Source organism: Gallus gallus, chromosome 14 (genome assembly GCF_016699485.2).
Source record: "Gallus gallus isolate bGalGal1 chromosome 14, bGalGal1.mat.broiler.GRCg7b, whole genome shotgun sequence".
Taxonomy (NCBI): Eukaryota; Metazoa; Chordata; class Aves; order Galliformes; family Phasianidae; genus Gallus; species Gallus gallus.
Genome location: NC_052545.1, coordinates 1,602,723 through 1,619,319, shown reverse-complemented (window position 1 = coordinate 1,619,319; position 16,597 = coordinate 1,602,723). Strand labels below are relative to the sequence as shown.

Genomic DNA, 16,597 nt, shown 5'->3' with positions numbered 1-16,597 from the left:
TTGTGCCCAGATAAATGCATTGACAGCAGGAGCTCAGCTGTGGATCTCACGTGGTGTATATATATGGATGTTTAATTGGGAGTGAAAGGGACCTTTTCTTGAGCAGGTCTTGGGAACACTGTGCCTGGGCAATGCTGAGTGGAGAACCCAGCACTGGTTGCCAAACTTTCCTTGCAGGAGGCAGCGGGGCTGCCAGCACCATGCCTTCCCTTCCCAAACCAGCTCTCAGGGCTGCATCCCATCTCCAGGCTGCTCTCTCACCCAGGATGACCCCCAGCAATATGCTCTCAGCTCTTTCTGCCCAAGCCACTGGAAGTGAGGAAACCTCACCACCTGGCTGGAGGGAGGAGAGGAAGCCGTGCTCCAGCTGCAGGTGGATGCCCTCATCCCCCACTGTGATGTTCTGACAAGACAGGTATTCTCAATCAGCAGGAATGTACCGTCTGCGTGCTGAGCTCCAACTCCTTGGCCTAAAACTTCTGAAGCTGCATTATTATCCCAGTTTATGCCATTCATCTGCAAATGCCCCGAATCCATTAGCAGTATGTTGATGAAAACTTATTTTTCTCCCACTTAAAATATTTCCAAGTGCATCTTCCTATTGTGTGCTCACACCATTTCTTGCCAATAAAAGGAGTCCTCCATTTTCTTGCTGTAATGTAAGTTTTGTAGGGGAAGCACTGCTCTGCTGTGCTGCCTCCGGGGCATCTGGCCTTGTATGCTACCCATTCCAGGCACTACGTTCTGCACCGTGCTATTTTGGGAACCAAGGGAAGGAGAGCAGCCCAGGAATAGGAAGGACTACATGCTTTTATATCTGACTGTATCCCTGGAGCAAGGAGGGACAGTATTGAAAGGACTGCCTGCACCATCAGGAACCTGGCCACGTATATGATTGGCATTTGCAGTAGTAATGAGACATTTCAATTGTAATGAGCTCATTACTGTTTTTATTGCTATTGTATTTTGCATTTTCCACAAATCATGCAAGGAGCTGCTTTTTATTTCCATTTTCTCTTTCTACTGTGGAAAGTCTCAGGGCAATCCCAGTGTCTGCATAACAGAGAGGAATTAACCCCTACGGAGACAGAGCAGGGGAAGCTGCTCAGAACTGGCCACGGGGGAAGAGGATATGATTGAGTTGTGCCTGGAAGCTAATTCAGTAAGGAGGTCCCACGCTACTGTGAAATCCAGGGACAACGTGTTTTTATGGATGCATCTCCCACTCAGGAACGTCTGTACAAAATTAGTCTGTTCCTAAGGGGAAGCTTGGTGTATATATTAAGTTCTTTGTTGACAGTTTCTTCCAAATATTGATTTGGATCAGAGTTTGTTTCTCTGTCATTTTGCGCTATTTTGCTTTAGTGAGTTTTGGATACGATAAGGCAAAAAAACCTTTGGCTTTGCAGCAGTGCTCAGGTTCCCAGTATTGCTCAGCTGGTCTGATCCATGCTCCTCCAGAGCCTTCTTGCCTTTTTTGAGATCCAAATATATGTGCAGTAGGGCAGTCCCCACAGACAGCTCGTGTTGGGTTCCAGTGACCCTGCTGGCTTGGATTACTTTGGCCAAGTTCCATTCAAGCTCTGGCTTTGGCTGCTTGCTGTTACCTATCCCAGTTGGCTCAGCAGGCACTCTCAGCTTTAGCTCTCAGCGAAGGCAGTACCTGGGAAAACAATCCTCAGCCATCCTTCAGGCTCCGTGATGGGGCTTAGTGAGGGGGTTACTGGAGTTAGGGTAGTATGGTCAAGTTGAGGTTGGACTTGATGATCTTTAACATCTTTTCCAACCTGAGCAATTCTATGATTCTATGATCAAAAGGAGCAGCTCCATCACGACCCTGTGGATGCTTCCAGACACATTGGAGTGCAAATGAGACATCACTGCAAATCAGCTGCTGGAAAATCATGTAGCTTTGACACGTTGCTGTGTCACCAGGCCAGTTCTAATGGGGTAGAATAGCAGTTAGGTTGTACAGTTGAGTAGAGGCGGTTGTGCCTTGCTCTGAGTTCATACCAAAGGATACAGATCCACTGATCTGATTGATTAAGAGGGGATATCACGTTGGTGTGCATCCTTTTGGATAGTACAGGAGATTGCAGCAGCCTGCTTTAACCTAGGCAGGTGGGTGAGAAGAGACCAATGTGGAAATGGCTATCTGCTAGGCTGGATTCTCCATCAAAGTAACATACATTTGCTTGGCCACTAGTAAGGAGAAAGACTCTTTAGTGCCTCTTTTCTGACTTAAGAGAACTTAGAAAGCTCCACCTTCTGTATTGTCTGTACAGTTTGGGCATATTCTGTAAGTTGTGTGTGAAGTCCAATAGCTGTTTGAGAAAATGAATTGCCACCAAAGAACACAATTGAAAAAAAAAAAGAAGTGTGTATGCCTACTAGTTGTTGGAGCTGCCATCCTACATTTGGAATCTGATTATTTTGTTCAAGTTTTAACTTCTGGCAAGATCTGTCTGTCTCTCTCATTTCCTCTGTGTCCTATGGCTGCTGAGACATCATCCCTCGTCTGAGCCTAGGGTTAGGGCTGGCCTGGTTCTGACGCTCTGTAGACTTTGGTGGCATCTGGCAGTAGCACCACCAGCTGTTGCAGAGACGATAAAGGAAAAAGAAAGAGAATTGAAAAAAACTATAAATTGTGACAGAGTGTGTTCAAAGACTATCTTAGAAATGGATGTGGAAGGAAAATCTGGATACAGAGCCCCTCTGTGCCTTTCAGACAAACCTGCTGCTGCCTTATATAGCTCACCAAGGGCACAGGGGGAGGAAAGAGTGTAAACTTGCGGAGAGAATTGCATGCTGTGTCTCCTTCAGGAACGGAGAAGCTGTTTAAGTGAACCTTGAGTCTTTTTTCCCAGCACCTTAGAAATTCCTCTGTGTTGTCATTCTTTTGTGAGCTGCTGCACCAGTACTTTGCTTTAATGTCTTATGGAGTGAGATGGGAGAATTAGCAGGAGTTTTGCTTCTGGCAAGATCATCTAGGCTACCTCCCATTGGCTGAGCATAGAAAGTGTCTCTGCAGATGTCTGAGAGCTCTGGGGTTTGTGACAAACCTCAGTGAGATTCAGGTGAGATGCAAACCAGCAGGAGCTGCTGGGGGTTGGCTCCATCCTGAGGAAGCTGCAATAGAGGAGAGGGGGGCACGCCTGTGTCCATTAGACTTCATGCAGGTCCCATGCAACCAAAACCCCAAGGGAATGCTCTCAGAGTGATGCAGATAGCCCTCTACGAGGCCCTCCTTCCCATGGCAGCTACATGCTTCATAAAGGAGCTTGTCCCTTCCAGCTGCCCTAAGCATCCTCCTTTTCTCCCCAAGGCTGCTACCCCTTGGTGGGCTCCCATCCACTCATTAGTGCATTGCAAGCCAATGATGGATTTATGCTCAGCACCAGGGGCTCTGCTGCGCTATGTTTGTGTATCTTATCTCTCACGAGAGGTTGATCTATTTAGCTATAATACAGAAAATACTTAGTGAAAAATATCTGCACTGTTACTTCTCAAAATCAGGCAAGTTTTTGTACGTGTCTGATGGCTATACTCAGTGTTTGATCCCAGCTGGAATCCAGAGGGATGGGGGTGAAAGAGTCAGACACATTTTTTTGCAAACCACAACCATGGGGTTTGGTAAAAGGCAGCACAATGCAGGAAACTGGTACAGTTAAAAGAATGCAAACAGTACAAAACCAAACCATGGTGGCAGATATTCGTTAATTCTTCCTTCCAGTTCTCCTTTGTGTGTGTATGATAGTTATCATCCAGAGTTATCCAGTCCCTGGGGCTCAGAATGCCTTACCTGAAATCTCTGGTGTCACCCAGGACACGAAACTGATGTGGGGGTTAAACAGGCAGGGTGGGCAGCATATAAAATAGTCATGAATTCCAATACCTTGATGACAGCTGAACGTTATTTTTAGAATGTGATTGACGGGGGTTGGATGAGTGGTGCTATGTCCATTTAGCCTTGATGGGCCCAGTAAAACAACACTGAAGACAGTGACAAAACGATGTCACTGCTGAGTGAGGACAATATTCTGGTTCTGCATGGCATTTCTGACATGCAGTGATCCGCGTGCCAGCTTTTGCTCACTTTTTTATGGCTCATTTCTCTATTCTCAGCTGTTCTCACCTCTGAGTTCATGACAGAAGGAGGATAAAACGTCAGCCCAGGATATCTCCGTGATAGACCCTATCATACTTTTTCTATTGGAAGAAGGAAAGCATTTAATAGATCAGAGGCATTAATCAGTGCAATGTGCTATCCTCAAAACAAGGCTCAGTGCTGATATTAGTGTCAGTGGGCACTGATTCTAAACACCCATCGTGAAGCTGAGGGCAAACGACTGAGTCAAAAGAAGCTGACAAGAATAACTGCATTTCTGCAGTCAGAGCATCCTGTGCTTCTGCACTGCTTGTTTTTCTACCTTTCTTCGTCAGTGAGGGAATGTTTGGGGTTTTTTCTTCTATTCTTCTGAATCCCAGTTGTGATTCTGCTATCATAATGCTTTGGATTTGGGACGGTAAAAAATTGCTGTGTGTTGGCACTTATTGGTCTTGACCTGCTAGCCTACTGTTCCATGGAAGGTGGTTTACAGCTTTCATTCATGGCCTGGCCTGGCCTCGTTATTGCAGTTCTAAGGGAAGCAGCAGTGCAGCTGAGGTCCTAGTTTACATTTTCTACTTTCTTTCTCTTCTACAGACCCTTGGCAATGGAGAGAGATTGCAGTGCAAGCACTTTTCTGGATTACTCTGTCACCGATGTCAAATCAAAGCATCAAGGATATAAATCTTCAGTAAACATCTGGCCTCACTTCAGCCAGGTTATGCAATGCCTCAAGTACATTCAGCAGCAGATTATGCTGCGTTCTCCATTTGTGCAATGCAAGCTAATGTGAATATCAAGTCACATCAGTGGTCTAGACAAGTAGTTGGGAGATAAAGACAGCAACCCAAAGCGGGAAGTTTGGCCTCTCAGGTAAGATTACACTTTAAGTTCAAGGCTGCCAGCTGTCCTACATTCAGAGGGTTAGGGGACCTACTCACATTTTGGGGCTGAAAACTTCAAATCTCCTTCTACCAGGAAAGCATTGCAAACAGCCCCTGTGGGTGTTTATATGGAACTGCAGCACAGTAACACAGCAGTGCTCTGGCTGTGCTGGGATGCAGAAATTTGGTTTCCTCTATCCTTTTCTTAGATATTTTTCAGATAAACATCTCTTTCTCCCACTTGTAATCACATTGATGAGCTTCACTTGTCAAAGCTGGAGCTCAAGGTGTGCCATGGGGCTCAGAAGGAGGAAAAATGGAAGAAAAACCTTCAGGGAAAAAAAAGGAAAGAGATAAGCAATAGGATTTCAGTCAAGAACTGAGGCCGATTTTGGTTTTCCTGGTAATGGATTTGTTTGAAGAGAATATATTTAATCTATAGATCCAACCTGGGATTACATGGAAAGGTCACTCAACTCCGCTCGTCCTCCCGGTCTCTCATTTGTGTTTGACATCAGCAAAGCCGGAATTTTAATATTTGTTATATTCGGGGCAGATGATCCACCCAGACAGAATCGAGGATTAGGAATTCATTTTGTAAAGCATTATATAAAAACACAACAAAATTTGACCCCGGCTCCAACTCTCTCAGTCCACTTGAGTCTAATTGTAAAAGCAGGATCAAAATGTAAAGAGAAGCAAATGTGATTGGTGCTAGTAGATGTTTTTGCTTTTGCCTCTTCCCTTGTCCAAGAGCTTCTGTACACAGAGGTACACAGAAGCCCTGAGGTAGCAGAGGGCTGCTCTCTGATAGTTTGTACCAAACTCTCTCATTCTGATAGTTTGTACCAAACAAGATTATCAGGAGCAATAAGAACAACCCCAGCTGTTGTCTGCTGGTAGAAACCTTTTAAACAGAACAAGGACAGAAAGTTATTCAATAATTACAAGGAAGGAAGAGCACATGGCTTGAAGTGACTGGCTGGTAATCAATTCCTGCTGTGAGCAGTTTTGTCCTGACCATACGACACGTGAAGAAAAATAAGCAGCATGCATAAAGAAATCCGCGTAGTTTCATAAATGGAAAAGCAGAAAGTTCATTCAAAGATAAATAACACAGCCAGCATGACGTGAAATCCCATTGTTTTAATACAATATCTACTTTAATTGTATCGGCTGTTTAAAACAATGAAGAATGTGCAAATAATCATTTTTCCTATCACTGTAGTGCTTCTCGTGTGTATTTTGAAAACATTTCTTATCTGGTTTGCTTGTACAGCTCCAACTTAAAGGTCCCCATGTTCCATCAAGGTGTTGTCTCGTGACAGCTTTGTTGGTATTCTCAGCACTGCTTGGGCACGGTGGCTGATCTTTCATCAGAAACTGTAAAGGAAGGAAGTGGTGCGTATACATAATCCAGGAATAATGGGCATTCCTTTTGAGTTTTAATAAAGAAGTAATTCGCTGTAATTAGTAATTTTCACGTATGTATTTAGAACGCAAGGAATGGCATTGGCCTTTGGAATAGATTTTGTCACTGAGTTTCAGGAAGTGAAAGAACTCTCAAGACCTCGGAAAAAGAGGGTGCATGAGCACAACCACTGCAACACATGGAGTTGTGATTGTAAAATTCAGTGACGTGGAGAATGACAAGAGGATGGAGCATCTCCGAAATGCTGAAGAGCCCAAATTGCCCACTGATAGTAGCATACATGAGATTCATCCCACAGAAATCAAATATAAGGATACTGAAACGTTTGGGATGTGGAAACAAATCACCCTGAGAGGGGAGGAAGGCAGCCCTTGTTGTTCTGGGTGGCAGTTCCACCGGCTGACCCCTGGAACGCACTTTGCAGTACTCCAGAAGAGCACTGGCATGGGGTCATCTGTTGAAATATTAACAGAATCTGTCGGCAGTGTTTCCAGTTGTGAAACTTGGGTTTTTTTCCTTCCTTTCATTCACTTGCAGCAGCATTATCTCTGCTTATAGCCAGTTCTTTCCTTCCGATATCAACAGCGCTGTCTGCAGGAAGGAGCGGGGCTGGGAAGGTGGAGATGACAGCATCCGTGGGCATACTGCATTTCTCTTAGCTTCAAAGGGGCAAAGTGGGGAGTAAATCCTTCACAGCACTGAAACAGTTACCAAAGTAATCCTATGGAGACTCTGCCATCATTACGGATCCCCTTTGCTCCTAACCTTTGAAGAATAGATGGAGGTGCTGAGCAGAGACTCTGGAAATCTTGATTCAGTTCCCAGTGCCACCAAAGGCTCTGTGATTTATGGGGCAAAAAATCTCAGCCTCTCTCAGTTCAGTTCCCCGTGCACAACCACGCCGAACCCTTTGGTGTAGCAGTGACCTCCTGTGATGCTGTTTATCTTAAGGGAGACTGCCCCTTGACTGAGCCCCCAGATGACAGCAGTGTGAAATGAGCTGAGCGGCGCCATTCTCAGGCAGCTTGCTCCAAAATAGCCCACACGCTGTGGTGGGTGTCCTTGCTCTTAAGTCCTTCTGAACGTATTACTTCTTATCAAAGGATGTTTTTTCTTTGAGATGAAGCCATCTGCTCAATATTTAATAGTATTTTATAATCCCCTGCTTTCTCCCTAGAAAAGCCCTTAATATGAGTCATAATATAAGCATAATTTGTAAATGAAATGTAGGCCTGGATCAATACCCTTCTCCTTGCTGCAGGGTAGCATAAGCACTGAAAGATGTTCTCCTAATTGTTATGAGGACAGGGAATTGTTTCATTTATGTAAGTGAAATGTGTTATTAAGTTGTATGATGATGCGAGTTGACTCTGAGGTTTCTGTACTTGTGGCAAAATGTCAATATTCCTAAAGCATCTTGCAGTCAGCAGTTTCAGAGGACAGGTTATTTGCAAAATAGCCTCCCCATTATAATCCAGTGACACACAAATCTGCTCCCCAGGTTCCAGCACTGGCCTTTCCAAATCCAAAGTTAAATGGATTCTGCTCCGAGAGCTGAATCGTCACTGAAACTGCTGTGCTTCAGACAGATTTGCTGTTGCTGAGAAAATAGGGCTCCTACCTCTTTCTACTGAATGATTTCCCAGGGCCCTATCTTCAGTGCATGGTAATATTGCAGTGTTGTAACTTCTGGATAGCCTAATAGACGAGTAATCTTAGTTAGTGGAAACCCAGATGCTCCCAGACTTACTTGGGCAGAACAGTAATTTGCTGTAAAAACAGCCCCCTAAATTCAATAGGAGAGTGTATGCAGGTACTGTTTAGTATGTGTAAATGTATGCAAACGTCATTAGCTAATACCAATGCCTTCAGCAAAGATACTTCTTGATTTCTACTACAGGAGAACTTGGGCTCTTTTCTGGTGGGCAGTATGATTTTTCTTTGTGTAATTGTCAGACGTGAAAATTACATCTAAGCATACACTTCAGGTCTTATCCCATCGTCATGAAGTCCTGCATGTTCAAGGGATGCTGTTCACAATCACTGAACTCTCCAAGTACTCATACTTGCAGTGAGCCCCTCAGTATGTACAGACACCCACTTGTCCTCTTTGTGAACTGTTGGTCAATTTTTGCCTTGGATCATTTCTGATAGGCAAGAAAACCAAGTAGGTACGTTCCTTAGGAAAACCACCTTTGCTTAGACTATGCTGACCAGTTCCCATTTCCCCCAGCACAGTGGAAATCGTTTCTCCTGCTCATGCCCTCACCAGCTTACTTTCGATCTTCCATAATTGCTTTTTCAGGGGCAGTGACAAGCATTTACCTCAGCAGGTGAAGATTACCCTTCCCTCTGTTGTTTCCCTTACACTCAACACAGGAGCTGCTAACCTGAGTTACTTTCCTCTAGCATCACTATTATACTGCACAACAAAGATGTCATGTTAAAACGTTATCGCAAGAACCATCCTTGCCATACTTGGCCTAGTCTCTCATAGCAAAGAGGCTTTTCAACACGTCTGCAAACCATCTCCAGCAGGACCTTTCCCTGACCTGTGACAAGCAAGTGTGCATCTTGTCTGTCGCATACTGAGACTTGCAGTTGCCCGGGGTGCGGTGCTTCGGGGTCACCTTGGCTGATCGAGGTCACTCCCCAGGCATTTTGCTTTTTTGATAAGCAAGGCCACAGCCTTGGACAGCAGCCCTGCAATTTGTACTTGTGCTGCGTGGACTCAGACCTGTGTGCGTGCTCAGCTCGCACCCAGATAAAATAGCCTGTGATGAATTCCACTGTAAGAGCACTAAAGAGAAAGCTGTGTGAATAGGGTTTGGAGGAGCAGAGGAAGTAAATCTAGAGAGTGCTTGAAACAGCCTGTTAAGAAAATACAGCATAATGCACAGCTCCTTGTCCTCATCCACAAAGAGCACTCTGCAGGCAAAAGACACCAAAGCAGGTCAGGTGCCAAAGGCTGCTCTGCTCTCTGTATTCAATTAGCCAGATGCAGCAAAATAATGAACTCTTCATCGAGTGCAAGTCTCTCTTATCACTTGTTTGACTTGATGTCATAGAATCACCATAGATAAAGAAGGTGCAAATGGTACCTCATTGTACCAAAACCTCAAAATAATATGCTGCTAATGAAGGCAACGTTATTCATGTAAACATTCAAACCCATTGAAGGAAGCTAGATGATAGAAATCTTCTTCCACTTGAATTTGCATGTAGATGTAGTGAGTCATGGCCTGAAGCAGTGATGGAGCAGGGCCAGCCCAGGGGGCTCAGGTGCATGCAATGCAATCACTGAGTGACCGGAAGGGTGGAGCCAGGATCCCCCCCTTCCCAGCCCTCATTTAAGGGCTGGCAGTGGAGGTGAGGGTATCTCACTGGAGATCCCTGCCTATCTGAGGCCTTCTGAAGGTAAGCAGCTTCTTTCCTTTATTTCTGTGCCCACAGCTGTTGCATTTGGGCAAATCTTCACTTGCTGCAGCCTGGGACCTTGCTGCTCTGCTGTCATTGCTGTGCTTCCCATCGTGTTACAGTAGATTTTACCCTTACTCACTAGATCAGACTCACACCTGTTTGATCTCTTACTTGGAACTAGATGATCTTTAAGGTCCCTTCCAACTGAAGCTGTCCTGGGGTGTAGTTCCTCTGCTGGAGCCTCAGAGTCAAGCTGTTTGGGTACAGTCCTGCACTAGTTTTCATTCAGGAAAAAGCAGGAGAACTCAGGACTTTTGCAGCCCAGTAAGTTGAAGCAGTGGTAGTTTTCACCACCCAGCACTTGCCTGACTTTCATAAATGTCAATGGAGGAATTTCACCAACTACAATATAGCAAATATTACTGTGATTTTTTTTAATTATTTTTTTTTCTGCCAAAATATTTGTAAGAGAGAATCAGAGATGTTTTTGAGGAAGGTGCAAAACAAGTAGGGAAGCTTAGGATGCAGTCTGAACAAGAAGGTGGCACCGTGCTCTGTCTGAGCCCTGACCCAGGGAAGCTGTTGCATGTAAAGGTGCTTTATCACATTACTCAATATTTTTGTTAGGAATGAGGATTTTTATGTTACTTTCAGATAGAGAACGACATCAACCATGTCTGACTGCCATCGTTTTTGCCTGCTTAGGGAAACGATCAAGTTTTGTCTAACCTGTAGGGGTGGAAAGAAAGAACATTATTTAACACCTCAACACATCAATTTCCTGTTTAGTTTGATGGGCTGACTATGATTTACAGGGTTTCATTATGAGACTCAATTAAATATAGAATTTGTAATATTCATGCAGTTTCTATGCCAAATATACACAGTGCTGATACAGCAGGGATCTCAAAATATCAACCACCTGCTTGGGAGGAACAGAATTATGAATGCATCTCCTTAAACAATAATTCATCATACTCAGAAGTCTAAAGTTAAGCTACTCCAGAGCCAACACAGCTGCTTTATCTTATTGAAGGGGGTACTGCTGACTTACAGTGCTGGTTATCATTCTTGTAACTCCTGACTAAGAATGCAGTCAAGGATTTGGAGGCCTGGGAAGCAGCGCTGAGTGTGGCATGAAGAATCCTGGCTTTTGGATGGGAACCCAGAACTGTGAACTGCACGTCCACATTGCTCATGCAGCGCACCAGGAAACCACTCCCAAGGTACCTCCGTACATCACTGAGAGCTGCAGGGCAATAACCCCTCCCTCTCCTCAAGTATCTTCATCCTCAAACCCCTCTGAAATATGAGGATTATAGGAGAGAGACTTCCCTGAGTGAGCTCAGATGCAGTACCAGCTCACAAGTCAGAACGCACCTTTTTCCCTAGGGAAGGATGCTCTACTCAGAAGAATGAAGCTAACTTTTAATCCTCATTCCTTGGTTATAAGAAGACTTGGATCTGACAAGATGTAGATGTATGATTATTATTTTCCCAGAGAGGCTACTGCTATCCAAGCGAGACAGGCTGGAAGCAGCTGAGCTTGGGGGACCTGCTTACAGTGTGGGGATATATGTTCATAGCAAAAATGAGACTTTGGAATGTGAGTGGGGCCTGGGGGGATAAGCAATAGTGCAGCAGTATGACAGTGGCTTGAAGTCCATTTTCGCTGCAAGGAGGCAGAATCCTGCTGTGCTCCTTTCAGACAGGTGTTAGTCTAATTGGTCCTTTAGAACTTATATTTTACAGCTTCCTTGGCAGCCAGGTTCCCTGATTAAGTATCCTTCATCAGGAAGCTTTTCCAGTCTCTAATTTAAACCTTTGCTTCATGTGGACCCAGGCACTTTCCTTCCCCCTCTGGTGACCAGGACAGTATTTCAGAAGTACCTCTGCAAGCTTTTTGAGTGTTCAGACAACAACGACCACCTCACTTTGAAGCTCTACGCATTCACCTTGTTATCTACTTATTCCTTATCAAAATGAAAAATGTTTTCCTTATTTCTAATGCCTGCTGCCCTCCTGGAATTAGGGATGCCTCAGCCCTTCCTGTCCTTTTCTCACTGACTCAACACGTTTCGGGATGGCTGCTCTGTCAGGTGGCCGTTGGAAGCTCTCAGTCAGCACTGGGGCTGTCGTAGTGTTAATGAATCTTGCTAAACTATTTAGACATCCTGCGATAAAAACCACCAGAGGAATTTCAAGCAGTCAGAGTACAAGCAATTCTAACTCTGCAGCTACAAGCTGTTGAGAAATATCAATATTATCGGTAGTATCCTTGCTTTAAGACAGCTGCTTATAGACAAATCAGCTATTTATCTCTGGCAGGTTTGCCTTATTGCTCTTTCCAAGGCTGTCTGCTGGGAGCACATTCCTGACCCAGCACTCTTCCAGCCATGGGATGGATGTGTTGGTGCAGCTCAGAAGGATGTGGGCACCTCTGGGCGGCCGACTGCCAGCTCACATCTAAACACCACGTTGGGCCAAATAGCTCAGGAGTGTTTGTGTTACAGAAAATGTGCGCTTTTGAGAAGGCTGGGATTGCCTTCTCATCATCAGGAAATAAACCTTAAGGCTTTAACAAATCAGGGCAAGGAAGAGTGTTTTCATCTGAACTAATGTTGCCTGAAGCGTAAAAATAGACCAAGGGCTGTTTTCAGACATAACAACAGGCTCAGGGTAGTGTGAAAACACAGCAAGAAAACTTGAGAATTTGAGATTACAAGGCAGTTTGCTTATCTCATCCAAAAACATCTTACAATCAGCATTTTCATCTCATTGACCATCTCTTCTTACCTTTTGTTCCCAAGCAGTGCTGCAGGCCTGGTTCTGGGATGGCTCCTCAGCATCAGCAACGTCTGCCTCCCCCATTTGACAGAAGCTCCATTTCAGTGATGCAGAAAATTAATCGGGGCATTATATTTCCTTTGTATCCAGACCTAAGTACTGTTTCTATGGCTGCAAACGTAGTAATTCCTGAATGAATGGAAAAAGTCAAACTCCTTCTGCATGATTTCTGAAGCTGATAGCAAAATCAACCATGAAGGAGCATAGACAGAGAAGCTGCTTCGTTCTAGCCTTATTGGGAAAAAATTCTTTACACCAATTAGAGAGATTACAGTGCTCGGAGTGATGCAGAGAACTAAATAGTCAGGCAGATACACTAACCGGATGTCACTTAATCAGACAAGAGGAAGCAGTACCCCACAACGAATGGAAAATGCTCCGTGGGATGCGCATCGGCTCATGCATAAACTTCCTTTTATTCCCATATTCACATCTTCTGTGGCCTTCCTTCCAGCCTCTGCTCATGAACAGCTGTGGCATGCACGAGTCCCTCTGTGCTGGGTGGAAGGAGCTCTCGGTGCATGGCTGTGTGCGCCCAGGATGCTGCAGTTGTGCATGGGCTCATTGGGCTGCAGCACAGTAGTGAAATAGTGACACGTCAGGAGGAAAAACGTGGTTTGTGTTTTCAGCTTCACTCATTGCAACTCTCTGCAGGGCACGTCAAGGGAAAACTGACATGTCACTGAAGACCCAGAAAGAAAGAATGCCAGAGAAGAGGTAAATCATAGAAAAGCCTAAGCATCACCTCTGCTCAGATGGTAAGCCTTTGGAATAATAGCTGTGCTAAGCTTTATAGAAGTCATTAAAAACCCTTTGTGATACTTGAACTCTGCTACTGAAAAATAGTTGTTTCCACCCAGTGTTAATAAATAGATGTTTGAAGCGCAAGCTGAGCTAATGTGAATTCATGCTCAACTGTGCGTGTCATGTTTGGATGTAAACATCCTTTTCACATTGTACCATACCACCCCAGTGCTGCTGTGCTTTTCATGCATCTCTGTGGTATTTACATCTCAGCTATCATTTGGTAGCGTAAAACGCTTGTACTAAAATGCACTGCCTTTCAATTGGGCTGGGAGTGTCTAAGTACATCTATATGTAGCCCAGGTAAGTTTTACAGTTCAGCCAACTTGCTCTGAAATTGTAGCTTTCTTTCCTAAAAATACTAAAAAGGGTTTTTTTTTCCACCTTGTGTCCTTTGAAGGAAGAAGAAAAAAAGAAAAAAAAGCCAGACCCAAACCTTGCCCACCTGGGCATCCTGCGTGGGATGGAATCCAGCCCTGCACTGCCCAGCAATGGGTCTCCTCCCTGCTTTGTGCAAAGGAAGATTAAGCAGAAGGGATAAGAAAAGACAGGGGAAAAAAATGCATTTCTTTGCAGTAAACACAGCCTGCAGCCATCGGTTTCTCTCAGCATTGGATGGCAATTATTTCTGTGTAATAAGCAGTCACCCGATGACCCTCCCCTTCAGCTTGCAACGCTTCTGCTGTCAAGTGTTAATCCCTTTGTTAGCTACTCAGCTGCACATTCATTTAGGAGGACTAATGACTTACACTGTTCCTTCTCTGCACGATTTCAGCAGACGTGTAATTAGAGGTGAATGGCAGCTTCAGAGGTATGGCTACCACTGGGGCCGGGGGCAAAGTCAAAGTGTTTGTCTGATTTCACCATGGGCTGTTTCAGTGAGTGAAACCATGTGGGCGGCTGCATATGGGGGGGAAAGGAAGTAGGAAAGGAGAAGCCAAAAAAAAGGGAAAGGATAAGAGTCAGTTGTTGGGCATTTAGGGAGCTCGGATGTGAAAAGGAACGTGTTTCCAAATATTTCTTTGTTGGGGTGTGAGACTGAGCTGAATGCCAGCGAGGAGCCTGTTGGCACACAGACTGAGAAGGTACCGAAAGGGTGAAAAGCTTTGTTTCAAAGTGCTGGAGATCCGTAGTCGTTAGCAGAGTGAGTGTGAGAGCCAGAAAGTGATTAAAAAAAAGTATTTTGAAGGTGAGCTGAGGAAGTGCTCGCGTGCCTCCGCAGTGCCTTACAGAATACAGCCTCTATTTTTTTTTCTAAGTGAAAGCCATCGAGGTCTGCAACACCTTGAGAAACATCCTGTGGCTCTTACACCATGGGAAGATGTCCTTTTGAAGTGCAAGTGAATCCCTGCGTATGTATTAACATCACAGGATGCAGTAGAAAAGTATAACAGGGAGCTGAGGTTCTGATGGATTTCAGGTAACAACAACAGAAAAAAGCCACAAAGAACCCCAAACCTCTTAGCTCTGATTTCTATGCATTGACAAAGCACAGCTTCGCTGAGCTGCAGCGCTGCTCCCTGTCCTTGCAGCTGTTGGGGCTGAGCCGCATCCCAGCAGTGTGCGGTGGCCGCTGCTTTTGGTGCTGCAGCGCAGCATCCCCGGGGCAATGGACTTCTGCTCTGTCCCAGCAGCAGCGCAGCATCTCGCAGCTCCCACAGCTGCATATTGTCCCCTGCTTTCCCTTTCTTGTTCTTTTTCTTTTTTTTTTCTTTTTGAAAGCTTACCCTGGGTTTTGCTCAGCCCTGTCTCCTCCCAGCAGTGTGCCTGCAGCCCAGGGCTCCCTCCTCTTGTCTCTTCTGGAGTGCGCTGTCTCTTTCCTTCACCCCCCCCTTGTGCAGACGCACATCAGTGGCTGATACAACAACTGTGTTGAAGAACAGCCACTTCCATTCTCTTGGTTGGTTGGGAGGTAAGCAGAGTGCTAGTTCTATGAATTAAGATAACACACCTGCACCAGCGCTTTGAATTCAGGGGCATCATTTCATTAAAAATGACGAAACAGAATAAATCAATAACTAATTAAAAATGGCTTTAATTCAGTCTAGGCTTATGATCTAATATCTCACACAGTTGTCTAATACAATTATAAACGTAATTTCATGCCTAATGAAATATAAATGAAGCAAAAAAGAACAGCAGACTCCAAAGAAACTTCTCCATCAGTTGCCTTTGTGGCCCCTCCACCCTACCTGCATCTCTGTCCCATCTGTTAGGAAGCGAACAGCCATCACGATACAGTCTTATCACTCATACAAAGCCTTATTATTTCTCTGGTCTTCCCCTGCGAAGCGCTGAAGAGGAACTCGAGCAGCCTCAGAGATGACACACGTTGGGCTTCCATCTCCCCAGCAATGCAGCCGTGTCGCCACTGTTGCTGTGCAGCCGGCAGGGACAGGACATGGTGTGGCTGACAGCCCTGGGGATGAGGACATCCAGTTCTGAGGGACTTGCGGTCTGCTGGTAAGCAAACACAGTAAGTGAACATTTCTGGCATTTCTATCTTTCATCATCTTTTTCACTGATAGTGCTATTCTGAGTTATGACAGTGTTTTCTCTCCACTTGACCAGCTGTCTGGCAGTGCTCAGTGGTGTCCTTCTGAAAAACCTTGTGTGCAATTACATGGCTCACAGCTACACACAGGTAGAGCCGGGTGAACACCATTTCTCATCTATGTATTCCAAGAGCATCAGTGGTGCCCATCCTCACTGTATGCCTCCAGCATGGGAGGGAGAGGGTGAGTCGACCCCGTTTGATTTGAGCTGTAATGATCATCATGAGGAAAAAAAAAATGCACTAAAGGAAGCGAAGCTTGCTGTAGCTTGCGTCTGTACAGGGAGTGAGTATGTATAGTTTTGTATATCAATTATCCAATTGATATAATTGGATTGAAGTTTGTTGGAAACTTAGCCCAGACTCAGTGAAAGGTTCACACAACCTTAGACCAAGCAGCTTTGCGTGGCTCAGGTTTAATTATGAATGGTTCGCTCAGCCTCAGTAATGACTCATATTCACTAACTATCCCTTCTATGAGATGTGACAAAAGTGTATTTCAGAGATGTGAAGCATAATTATTTAATGATGAAGTAAAGTTGATTAGG

At 44.9% G+C, this 16,597-nt stretch overlaps 1 long non-coding RNA gene and 1 other non-coding gene across 19 annotated transcripts in view; one reads left to right on the top strand and one right to left on the bottom strand.

Moving 5' to 3' along the window:
- LOC121106795 overlaps positions 1–16,597 on the top strand; it is a 148,588-nt gene that overhangs the window by 117,634 nt on the left and 14,357 nt on the right. For 11 of the 14 annotated variants that reach the window (XR_005839851.2, XR_005839839.2, XR_005839852.2 and 8 more), the window contains 6 exons: positions 4,706–4,981; positions 6,272–6,393; positions 13,346–13,449; positions 13,896–15,407; positions 15,788–15,971; positions 16,067–16,233. This is a non-coding gene — a transcript (uncharacterized LOC121106795). The remainder of the gene's footprint in view (positions 1–4,705; positions 4,982–6,271; positions 6,394–13,345; positions 13,450–13,895; positions 15,408–15,787; positions 15,972–16,066; positions 16,234–16,597) is intronic. The other 3 variants (XR_005839842.2, XR_005839846.2, XR_005839841.2) reach the window with 3 other exon arrangements.
- The window catches only part of LOC121106796, a 195,014-nt gene continuing 193,927 nt past the window's right edge, over positions 15,511–16,597 (bottom strand). For 4 of the 5 annotated variants that reach the window (XR_005839855.2, XR_006931503.1, XR_006931504.1 and 1 more), the window contains one exon: positions 15,511–15,952. This is a non-coding gene — a long non-coding RNA (uncharacterized LOC121106796). Of the gene's footprint in view, positions 15,956–16,597 lie in introns of all 5 variants that reach the window. The other variant, XR_006931506.1, reaches the window with a different exon arrangement.